Source organism: Ovis aries, chromosome 7 (genome assembly GCF_016772045.2).
Source record: "Ovis aries strain OAR_USU_Benz2616 breed Rambouillet chromosome 7, ARS-UI_Ramb_v3.0, whole genome shotgun sequence".
Taxonomy (NCBI): domain Eukaryota; kingdom Metazoa; phylum Chordata; class Mammalia; order Artiodactyla; family Bovidae; genus Ovis; species Ovis aries.
Window position 1 is genome coordinate 15,158,816 of NC_056060.1, and position 12,057 is coordinate 15,170,872.

Below are 12,057 nucleotides of genomic sequence, written 5' to 3' on the forward strand. Positions count from 1 at the left end.
ATGCATGTTGCTTACATGCACACGTATTTCTAGAGAAAGAGCAACTACTTCCTCCTGACCTGGCCAAGCCCCAGCAGTGCCATCATCCCTCAAGTCCAGGGAGAATCCCGCTGCCATCTGGATGGTCCCTGCCCTCCCCTTAGAGCGCCCCCAGAGGCCCCTCTATCCCTCATCCCTGGCCCACCAGCATCTTTGGAGGTGGCCCAGAGGGGCCCACCAGCAGGCAACCAGAGCCCTAGTGCAGACAGGAAGCAAAATCCTTAAAGCGGGCACTGTTTCCTTTTGGCACCACCTGCCTCTGGCATGTCTGGACCCCTTTAGGCTTTGGGTGCCAGCCCCTCACTCAGCCACCAGCTGCCTGCTCGGCTCAGGTCCTGGTGCCGACAGTGACCCAGAAGCTCCCAGGCACAGCTGTGCTGTCCTGGCAGGAGGTGCCATGGCTCACACATCCCTGGTGTCTTCCAGACCCTGAGGGGCACAGGGGCACGTGACACATTGTGAGGGAAGAGACCGTTCTGGAGCCCTGCTCTCCCAGCAGCTTCCCACCTCTGGCAACATGAGCCAAAGAAGAAGCAATCGCTCATTTTCTGGCTTAAGATTGTTGAAAAGGGATGGACCTGAAGTTCAGGCGACACAAGATGTACATGGCTTCTTAGAGTCAGTTATCCTCCTGCCCGCTTCCCACCCACCGCTCTGAGCCATCAGGAGAGAACTAAGGTCCGAAGTAGGAGTTAACAGAGCTCTGTTTGAAATTAAGTCTATGAAATAAGAGCTGAGGTTTCCCCCTGGGGGCCAGATAATGACAGATTCTAAATATATCCACTTATTAAGCATGACTATTTTTGATTGGCAGGACTTAATTGGACTCGTAAAATCTACTTGTCTAGACGACGTGATACTTGGCCACTTAATTCTGCACGTGACTGTGTGGTCAAGGCTGCTGAATGTTTTTCCAGCCAAAGCGAGAGCGAGGTCAGTAAACAAAGTTTGAAAGTTTGAGCTCCACGCTTGCTTTTCTGGCTGCTCCCGTACTCAAGGTCAACCTGGTCTGTGACCAAGTGTCCCGAAGGGATGTTCCCTCTGGGAACATGCTTTTCTGGAAAGCATGCCTTCGAGGAACACAATCAAGCACAGCAGGTTCTAGATTAGAAAAAGCAAAACCTGGCCATCTTCTAGAAAAGTGATCCCTGTCCTGCCTGAGAAAGCGGACTCCTCACAACTCTCCCCATTTTACATAGTGAAATGCTGAAGCCCCATGGACAGCTTGGTGGGCCCCCACTGCAGAGCAAGATCTTTGGGGCCGAGTCTAGGGGTTGCTGTGCGGCCTGGAAGAAATTCACTGACCTTGGTTTTCTTGGCTGTGAAATGTGTTAATAACTCCAGCACTGCTTACCTCCCAGGATCACCGTGGGGACTCACAGATGCCACATGGCATCAATGACCAGGAGTGGGTATAACTAGTTACTTCCACATGAAGACTGGAGCCTTCCTAGAAGTTATCTGTCCTGGAAATGGCCAACATGCAACTAACTTGGTAAATGCACCAAGTTGTCGTGACCCCAGATTTACCTGAAGAGGGACTGTGTCCTTTTCAATGAACAAGGGCCACCCCCAACCTCCCAGCCCCATTCTCCCAAACATCATTCCTCTAGGGTCCTTGGCACTGCTTGAAGCAGCAGGACAGGGCTTACTGTCCCCATAGTACAGACGCAGAAACTGAGGCCCAGAGAGGTGAGCTGACGCGGGTCCCATGGTCTGTTAATGGCAGAGCTGGGACTAGTTCCGGGGCAGTTTTCTCTGTGTTGCCCCAAATATTTCTTTGTCATGAAGGTTGGGGGTGCTGCTGGGTCAGCCCTCTTTGCCATTCTTGAGTCTCGACATTACGTGTGCCCGTCAGGCTTGAGGTTTTGAGAATATGATTCAGTCTCACTGGCGGGATAACTGCCGAAGAGCAGGGGAAATGTTTGCGTCACCCCCACGACCAGCCAAATTGCTCCTGGGGTCTGGCACCCCTGCCACTCCGGCAGCCTCAGCCTTATATAGCCATCTGTAGCCTCAAGGCCTGTTGCGCTTCCCAGGGGCTGGACACCCTATACCCTCTGGCGTGGGCACCAGATGGCAAACCCCAAAGGTCGTGGCAAGCATCAGGCCCTTTCCATGGGCCACAGAGCGTGACTCACGGGCTGTGGGCTCCCAGCCTTCCTCCCGTGGAGGCGGGGAGCCGGGCTGCTCAGATGGGAGCAGACCTGAAGGGCCCCTCCCAGTGGTCGCTTTCTTTTTATTCATTATTCTTTTCTGGTTGCACTGGTCTTCCTTGAGGCGCAGTACACCAGCTCTTGGTTGCTGCACGTGGTCTTTCCTCTGGTTGCCGTGTCCTGCCTGCCGCCCCGCCTCCCCCGCGCTTCTCATTGCGGCGACTTCTTTTGTTGCAGAGCGTGAATGCGAGGGCTTCAGTAGTCGCAACATGCAGGTTCAGTCATTGTGGCGCCCGGTCTTAGTTGCCCCCTGGCATATAGGATCTTAGTTCTTGGACTAGGGATCGAACCTGTGTCCCCTAAGTTGGCAGGCAGATTCTTAACTACAGGGCCACCAGGAAAGTCCCTGGTGGTTGCTTTCTAAGCAGGGCCTTGCAAAGGGAGGTGCTTACTATGGAGATGGCCAACTGAGGCAGGCAGGATGCGGCCCTGCTGCATGCCAGGCCCCTGGGATCCCAGCAGGACATGGCCTAGGAGAAGGGCCCCTGGATCCCTACCTCACACCCTCTCCAACGAAGCCTGATGGGGACCTCAGCCCTGGTTCCATCCTTCAAGGCAATTTAATCTCTGAACCTCTTAAATGGACATGAGTTTGAGTAAACTCTGGGAGTTGGTTATGGACAGGGAGGCCTGGCGTGCTGCAGTCCATGGGGTTGCAAAGAGTCGGACACAACTGAGCAACTGAAATGACTGAACTGATGGGGGAAAAAAGGTGTGTAAATTTACATGTTGATTACACCAGTGCACAGCTGTCAATCTGTGTACTGAACATCAGTAATCCTATTTTTTTCAGATAAACCTAAATAGAAATAGTCATTTTATTTGTAGACTCCAGTATGCTGTCCTGTGCATCCCCTGTAGGGTGCAGACCCCACCCTGGAGACCTCCCTTTAAGACCCAGCACAAAGTCCCATCTGTTCCAGGAGACCTTCGCTGGTTAGCCCAGGCTTTCCCACATAAACCAGCATGAAATCCCTGCTGCCGGCTATGGCCAGTGTTTTAGCATCACAATTCCTTCAGGGCGGAGATGCCCTTATCTGCCCTAGCAGACCATCCCTTTAGGGTGGTCTTGAAACTCAGGGTAAAAGGTCCCCAGGGACAGATCTGACCTTCTGTCTGACAGTCTACAGCAGCAGCAACTTCAAGAGGTTTTGGTTTTGCCTCAGGCCCAGGAGGGGATTTCCCTGGTGGCTCATTGATAAACAATTCGCCTGCCAATGCAGGAGGTGTGGGTTCGATCCCTGGGTTGGGAAGATCCCCTGGAGAAGGAAATGGCAACCCACCCCAGTATTCTTGCCTGGGAAATCCCAAGGACAGAGGAGCCGGCGGGGGGCGGGGCGGGGGGTGTGTGTGGGAGGGGTCACAGTCCATGGAGATGAAAAAGTGTCAGACTAAACAACAACAGGCCTAAGAGGAGCCTCCAGATTCATTGCCTGGGAAAAGGGCTGCTGAGAAATTAAATGTTTTCTGTGCATAGAGGTTCAATGATGTGACCCAAGTCCCACTTAGAGTCAATATTGCTTGCTTCCCTAGTTTTCCATTTCCATTTTCCCAACAGTCCTCATTTCTGTTTGTGGATCCAGGAAAGCTGGCTCCATTTCTAGTTGTAGGGACCGAGCAGACACTGCAGGCCAGGCCAGTGTTATCCTTGGACTGAAGTGGCTGAGTCAGGGCAGGTCAGTGATGTAAGCCAACCCAATCTCACTACCTCCTCTTGGGCCTTAGGGACCAAAGTTGTCCCTATTCTCCGGATGACACAGTGTACAGATGCAGAGCTGCTAGCAGCCACCTCACTGAGGAGGGGCACGAGCTGATGTACTGAGAGAGGAAGGAGTGAGAGAAGCATCAAGAGAAAGAGCTGAAATTCCAATGATACTGTGAACCCCTGGATCAAACGGTACCTGAAGCATGCTGCTGCTGGACTTTTCAGATACATAAGCAATAACTACTTTTTACTATATAAATCTAAATCACAGTTTTTAGGTACTTGTAACTGAAAATATCCTAAATAGAGTGTGTAAGGCAAAAAAACAAAACAAAACAAAACAAAAAAAAACAACCACAACCAAAAAACCTAAACCCCCAAACCCAAAAGCACATAGTAAAAATTACCCTTAGAAATTCCATATAATACCATGCTAAAAGAGGAACACAGCATCCGGGAGCAGTGAGAGAGGAGCAGATTCATATCCTCCAGCTCACGATCCATCTGGGGCATATACTTAATGCGTGAGTGGTGGGCAGACTTGCCGACACCATGTATATTATTTCTCTCTGGTTGTTTCACTGAGTGCATAAACTGCCGTCAGTTTTAGCCTTGTGGAAACAGAGATCCTTTTGTTCTATGTGCATCCCAGTTACAACAGCGCCTTGGACAGGAAGCCCTGTACCCCAGATGTTTCTGGTTACCTGGTAACTGGCCTTGCAGACCATCAGAGCTGGGAGGAAATGTAGAGGTTCCTTGGGCTAGGTTTGTCATATCCCAATGAGGCATCGGAAGTATTGTGTCTGACAACTCAGAGGAGATGGTGGCAGAGTAGGATGGGTGCAGGGTATCCTGACTCCCAGGGCAGTGCCCCCCACTCCAAGCCCTGGAGGGTGGAAGAGGCTGAGTGTCTAGGCTCAGCTTGGCCTTTACTGGCTGTGTCTGGGGAGGCAGTTGTGAGCAGTTTAGCTCCCCAGTAGATGGAACCAGCAGAAGCCACAGGACCAAAAAGGCCACCAGCTGTTGGAGAAGGAAAGAGGACATCTTCAAAGGATGGGCTTGCTCCTGGAGGAGGTCCTGAGTCAGAGACCAGCCTGGACTGGCTTGTAGAGGCAAGATGTGGGCTTCATCCCCTCCCTGGTCAGCTTCTTTGCCCCTCACTGTGAGACCTGGACCTCACATCCCAGGAAATCCAATTATCATCAACTATTTACTTTAATGAATCATTTTAAAATTTTTAAATTTACTTTAAATTGAAGGATAATTGATGCAATTGAACGTATTTGATTTTGATCACCAGAACAGTTTTGGAGCTGAAAGGACAGACTGTATCTGAGGCTCAGACGGGGGATGTGACAGGCCTGTGGGGGACACTGGTCAGTTTCAGAGCTGGGACTGCAAGTCTTTGCTCTGTCCACCATCGTGAAGGACGGGCAAGTTCAGAAAGCCCAGCTCCGGGAGCGGGGCAGCAGCTAGCGTGTGGAGAGAGCGGCCCTCCCCCACCCAGCCAGCTGGGCCTGCTCCCGGGAGACTCTTCTCTTCCTCGCCTGCTCCTCTCTCCAGCACCCCTCCTCCACTCACACTCCCTCCAGGCCCTCTGTTCCATTTCTCTCTGGCTTCATTTCCTTCACTGAAATCAGATCGAGGCATCAGGGAGGGGCTCCCACTTGAGGAGCAGAGAGCTTAAGGGAACAAAGAGAGACTATTCCTCTAGCAAGGCTGTTTCTCTCCCTCTCTCTCCATGGAAAATGTAACCTCCTCCAGCCAGCTGAGTATGGGGGCTAATGTGTTCAAGATGGGGCCAGGGAAGTGCTAAGCACAGCGCACCCTGGCCTGGCTGGGGGTGGGGTGTGAAGGGAGAGCTCTCCCCACCCCCAGGACCTGCCGAGGGGAATTGGCACCTCCAGGGCTCCCTGGGCTGGTTGGAGGGGCTTGTGGTTCCACTGTGGCCCAGATGCCTGGTAGGCCTGGACTCCTGGAGGCCAGGAGAATAACTCCTCTGTCTGCCAGCACATTTCTTACTCTTCCTTCGCCCATAAACCCCTCCTCAGACATGAGGATCCACTGGGTGTATCTTAAGCAACCATGTACACTGTGATGGTTCAGTTCCTGTGTCAACCTGACTGGGCCAAGGTGGCACCCAGACATTCGGTCAAGCAGCATTCTGGGTGTGTCTGTGAGGGTGTTTTTGGTGAGATTACTATTTAAATCTGTAGACTGAGGAAAGCAGATTGTCCTCCCCAACGTGGGTGGGCCTTGTGCAATCAGCTGAAGGCCCAAATAGAACAAAAAGACTGACCCTCGCCTGAATAAGTGAGAATCCATCCTGACTGACTGCCTCTGAGCTGAGACATTGACTTTTTCTTGCCTTGGACTCAAATGTTGGCTCTTCCTAGGTCTCCAGCCTGTTGGCTTTCAGACTGGAACTACACTATCAGCTCTCCTGGGTCTTCAATGTGCTGACTCACACTGCAGATCTGGGGAACTGCCAGCCTCCATAACCTTATGAGCCAGCTCCTTATAATCTCTTTCTCCCTTTCTCCACCTATCTGTTCTGTCTCTCTGAGGAGCCCTGACTAATACAGTTACATAATGCATGTACGTTCTAAGGCCTTTACAGATACTGTTTCGTGTGGCTGGTGCCCCACACCCTCATTCTTTCACTGAATCTTCCGCACTTATTGAACTCCTATGAATGCACTGAGGGCAGGACGGTGAACACGATGCAGTCTCTGCCTTCAGGAGGCCTCCAGCCTAGTGGGGGAGACGGGCAGCCAACAGGCCATTACAACACAGCAGTGGTTCTCAAGATGCTTCCCATCCCAGCAGCGTCTGCCTCCCCAGGAGCTTATTAGAAATGCATCATCTTGGGCCCTACCTGTGCCCAACAAGGAGGAGAATAGAAGCCATAGGTGGGTTCCCGCATCTGTGTGTTAACAAGCCCTCCAGGGGATGCGGTACTTCATGTTTGAGAAGCATTATGTAGGGGAAACAGAGGCATGGCAACCACGACTTTCGTTGGCTCAAGCCCCACAGCCATTCTAGTAAAATCCACCCTCTTCACCAGGTCTTCCGAGGTGCTATATTTTCTCATTGCTGATCACCAGTCTGTCCCCACTTTTACCAAGGCTGCTAAGAATGCTGTGCACAGATGGGTCATCATTTAGGATTCAGCTCCAATGTCACTTTCCCAAAGATGCTTTTCCTGATTACCTGTTACCTCCCCACCTTGCCTTATATTTCTCATAGCACTTTGCACTCTCAGATGCTGTCTTTTAATCATTGTTATCTCTCAGTAGGATTTGAACTGCTAGGGAGCTAGGACCTTGTCGGTCAGCTTGGCAGCTCTAAACACTCCAGCTCCCAGACAGTGCCTGACACAGATTAGGTCCTTCAAATATAGTTGTTGAACAAATTAGCTAAATGCCTGGCGTAGTTGCTGCTGCTGCTAAGTCACTTCGGTCATGTCCGACTCTGTGTGACCCCATAGACGGTAGCCCACCAGGCTCCCCTGTCCCTGGGATTCTCCAGGCAAGAACACTGGAGTGGGTTGCCATTTCCTTCTCCAGTGCATGAAAGTGAAAAGTGAAAGTGAAGTCGCTCAGTCGTGTCTGACCCTCAGCGACCCCATGGACTGCAGCCTACCAGGCTCCTCCGTCCATGGGATTTTCCAGGCAAGAGTACTGGAGTGGGGTGCCATTGCCTTCTCCGGCCTGGTGTAATCCTATACATTGTAATCCTATAGCCTGCAACTGGGACCACTGACAGCAGGCCTTCTTTTGTCTTCCAACACCTGTTAACTCAGCTGGGAGAGGAGAACCAGCTCTAGAAGAGGAACCACAGACTGCACATCCTGGTCTAAGACAAGGCTGTTAACTGCCTTGGGCCTCAGCGTTCTCATCTACCGAATGGGACTGAACCACTGCCTGGGCTACTGATCACCCAGGGTTTCAAGGGTCGGGGGGACCCAGGCCTTTCTGGTCATCAGAATCACCTGGGGAGTTACAAATGCAGATTCCTGGGCACAATGTCTCGAAAACTAATTCAGTCAGCTGGGGCCTGGGACCTGAAAATCTAATTTCAGAAGCTCCCAGATGTGCAGGCAGAATGGGAAGCCCTTGTATGAGAGACCTGCTGAAGAAGCAGAGAGGAGGCCCTCTGGACAAGTGAAAAAACATATGTCTGAGGAATTTTTACTACTTTATGGGGATCACAACCACAACAACCTCCTTGACCATCCAGGATGAGCCAGGATTGGATTTTTAAAAAAAAATTTGTTTCTTTTGGTCATAAGGAAACACATAGAAGTATCTGCTTTAATTGATGCAAAAAAGTATGACACAAAAACTATTAAGAATTTAGATTATAAAAATAATACATGCTTATTACATTCACAGCACAGAACTGTGGAACATATATAATGTGCAAGACCATTCACGAACCTTCTCAACCCAGCCCTCTATAGATGAAACTACTATTAGCAGCAGGGATGCAGAAAAACTTCTAGGCATTTTATGTAGGAAATAAAAAAAATGAAATCACTCTACACACATGGTTCTGCAGTGTGCTGTTTTCACTTAATTATTTTATACTTTTCATGTCAGTATATATCAATGCCACACTTAGACCTGGTCACTAGGGCCCCTGCCTGGGTCCTGCACTGACCCCTCTCTGGCTGTGCCCCTTTCTATGGGGTGAGGAGTCCTAGGGGTCAAGGGGAGAGGAGTCCAGAGCCCATATCCCCCCACTCTGGGTCACTGGATTGTCAGCTCCAACAGCTCAGGACAGGTTTCTTCCCTGGATCTGCCTTTCTGATGGTGGACCACACCACTGCTTGCTAGGGGTGTGGACAGAGCTTGGATATATACATAGGGTGGGGTGTCCACATGTGTGAGATCCCTTTAACACCAAGAGGGAACTATAGGTGGGATGAAAAGATGATGGGCCATGGGCCGGAGCCCCCATTTGTTTTCTCAACCCAGGACCCTCACTGTTACGGGCGGCCCTGGTATAGATGGATAGAATAACTCGGTCTCATCCTTTACACTGGTTAGTAGTGTAATAGTAATAGTAGTAGTAACAGTGTAATAGTAGTAGTGTTAGTCGTTCAGTCATGTCTGACTCTTTTTGATTCCAAGGACTGCAGTCCACTAGGCTCCTATGTCCGTGGAATTCTCCAGGCAAAAATACTGAAGTGGGTTATCATCCCCTTCTCCAGGAGATCTTCCTGACCCAGGATCAAATCTGGGTCTCCTGCATTGCAGGCAGAGTCTTTACCATTGGAATCACCAGAGAGTTGCCTGGTGTTTTTTTCTTTTTAATCATTCTCCTATTGATGAATATTTTAATTGTTTCATCCCTTTTCCTATTGGAAACTGTTAAGGTGCTTAAACATTTTTCCCTGAGACTTCCCTGGTGAGCCAGTGGTTAAGAATCTGCCTGCCAACGCAGGGGACATGGGTTGGATCCCTGGTCAGGGAAGATTCCACATTCCTTAGGGCAACTAAGCCTGTGTGCTACAAATACGGAGCCTGTGCTCTAGAGCCTGTGTGCAGCAATTACTGAGCCTGTGAGCCCTGGAGCTCATGCTCTGCAACAAGAAAAGCCACCCCAATGAGAAGTCCATGCACCGCAACGAAGAGTAGCCTCAGCTCACTGCAACTAGCGAAAGCCCACGAACAGCAATGAAAACCCAGCACAGTCAAAAATAAATAAATAAAAATTAAAAAAACTTTTCCCAGCACACGAGGTCTTTATCGATACTGATGAATAAAAAGCCCTCAGTGCCCAGTGGTGATGTACAGCAATGCCAGGAGTGGGCACAGAGCGCTTGCCTGTCATTGTGCAGGCTGGCCCTGGAGCCGCCCTGTCATCCTGGGCACAGAGCCCGCTGACAGGCATCCTCACAGCTGTTGATCTCGCAAGCTGGACGCTCTGCTTTGTTCTTGGGAATTTCTGGGTCCTCCTCAGCTTGCAGCCAAACAGCATTTTTTCCTAATGTGCAGAAGAACTTCGAACAGAAGACCAAAGGGGAGGGGAACAGGTGACTGCAAAGCACACTTTCAACCCATTTAAAGGGAAAACGAGGGCCTGACCCACTGACTGTGAAGAAAAGAGTGGCCAGCTTGTGCTGTCTAGCTGGATGCCCTTTGCCTCCTCATGTCCCGATGCCAAGTCTCACAGGGCAGCTGGTCCTTTTATCCCCACACTTGGCATTCTCATTCCTGGCTCTGTGTGTGGAGTCCCCTCATCACAAACCACTGAACTGACTCCCTTTATCTGCTCTTCAGTGCCTCTTCCTCCAGGAAGCCCTCCTTGATCTTTTAGCTGAAAGATCTCTCTCAGTTCTCATGATGCTTTGTACTCTTCCTGGCTATTTTTGCTTTCCTTCAGATAATTTGCCCCTAGTTAGCAGAGGCAACTTTAAATGTCCCCCTTAGTGCTACTCAAAGTACTTTGAACACAGTCAACTCTCAGTAACTGTTTGTTGAGTGAACAACAGATGGACAGATGCAGGCAGCTGCTCATTTTGCAAAGACAAGCTGAATCTTCATTCTGTTTCTTGGGATGTAGCTGGTAGCAGAGCTGTGTTGAGCTCTTCTGGGTACCATCTGCAGATGGACCACCAGTGTTGGGATGCCCTTGGCCCAGCTCCCCAGGAAAATGGCTGTGGTCTGATGTTGCCCCCCATCCCCCACAAGAAAGGCTGCAGCCACAGTGTAAAAATCCCCCTTTCTCTTTTCAGAATGTCTGATAAACCCTTGCTTGATTTTCCAAGGCATGCTGAGTCTTTTCCATCTCCCCCATCACCCAGGTTTATCACAACTCTTTCCTCTGAAAATGAAACATAAACACAGTGATAGCGTGGGCAGATGTTTCTCAGCGGAATGTACACATTTAATTTCTTGGTATGCACTGGTCTGATGGCTCCTCGGTAGTACTTGGCGGTAGCAAGGAAAGAGGCCTTGGAATTGGGGGGTGGCATGCGTCCTTTAGCTCATAATTAGGATGGTGATACTTTCTATGTGACCAGTGTACACACTGAACAGCTCATTTCATCCTGCCCATGGCTAGGGGAGGCAGCTGGACAAGGAGAGGTGGTCCCATTGGACTGGAGAAGGAAGTAAGGCCCAGAGGATGTCCAGATCCTCTGAGTAGAGGCTGAGACACAACTGGGACACAATATTCTGATTGTGTCCACAATCTTCCCTCTAGTCATGTGGACTCAGCTGAGGTAGAAAAGGGGAGAGGGCTGGGAGGCGAAAGGACAGATACCATTTTTTGGTCATGGGCCTGTTGACCTGTCTAGGGAGAGCTCTGATCTATCTCCAGATGGGCTATGTGACCCGGGGTGATCCACCTGCTCTTTCAGGGCCTCAGTTTCCTCATCTGTAAAAAGAGAGGCTTGGACAAGTTCGGCCCAAAGACATAGTTGAGAATTGGCTGTGTGCCAGACACTGCAGATTGAGGCAGAGTTCATACCCTTCGTCTGGTGGGGCTGAGAGACCAAAGCTGATGACCTCGGGATGGAGGACAGCACTGTGTGTGGGGCAGGTGGGTGAGGCCCAGTGCAGGCGCCTTTGCTCGGCTATCTGGGAAGGCTTCCTGGAGCAGGCAACTCTTGGATGGTGGCTTGCAGGTAGAAGTCACTCAGGTGAAGAAGGGATAGGGGCTCCCTTCAGAGAGAACTGACAGCTGGGTCCTGATGATGAAAGCACTTAGGTGTGTTATCTAACGTGCTTTCCGTGGCAAAGGCTGGGCCTGAGAGGGCCCCAGAGGGTCAGACAAGTTTCCGTCTTCACAGAGCTGGTGGTGAAGTCATCCTCAACCCGGGCTTGCATCATTCATCCCTCATCTTTCTCGCCACCCACCCACACCTCCCTGACATTCCAAGCCTGCTCTTGTCTCCCTTCACTCGCCCAGAGAACTCTATCTGAAGCGGCATGAAGTGTAGACAGCGATGCCCACATGTTTGGGAGCTCTGCCTCATCCCCTGCATCAGGTAACCCCCACCTGCTTTCTGGTCCCTCTATTCCCGCTACTGGGTTCAGGCAGTGAGGGTCACTCTCTGCACAAGCCTGGGAAGGACCTAGCCTC

At 50.8% G+C, this 12,057-nt stretch overlaps 1 protein-coding gene across 1 annotated transcript in view; it reads right to left on the reverse strand.

The window, feature by feature from the left end:
* ITGA11 (integrin subunit alpha 11) overlaps positions 1-12,057 on the reverse strand; it is a 135,674-nt gene that overhangs the window by 68,958 nt on the left and 54,659 nt on the right. The gene's annotated exons all lie outside the window — the stretch shown is intronic.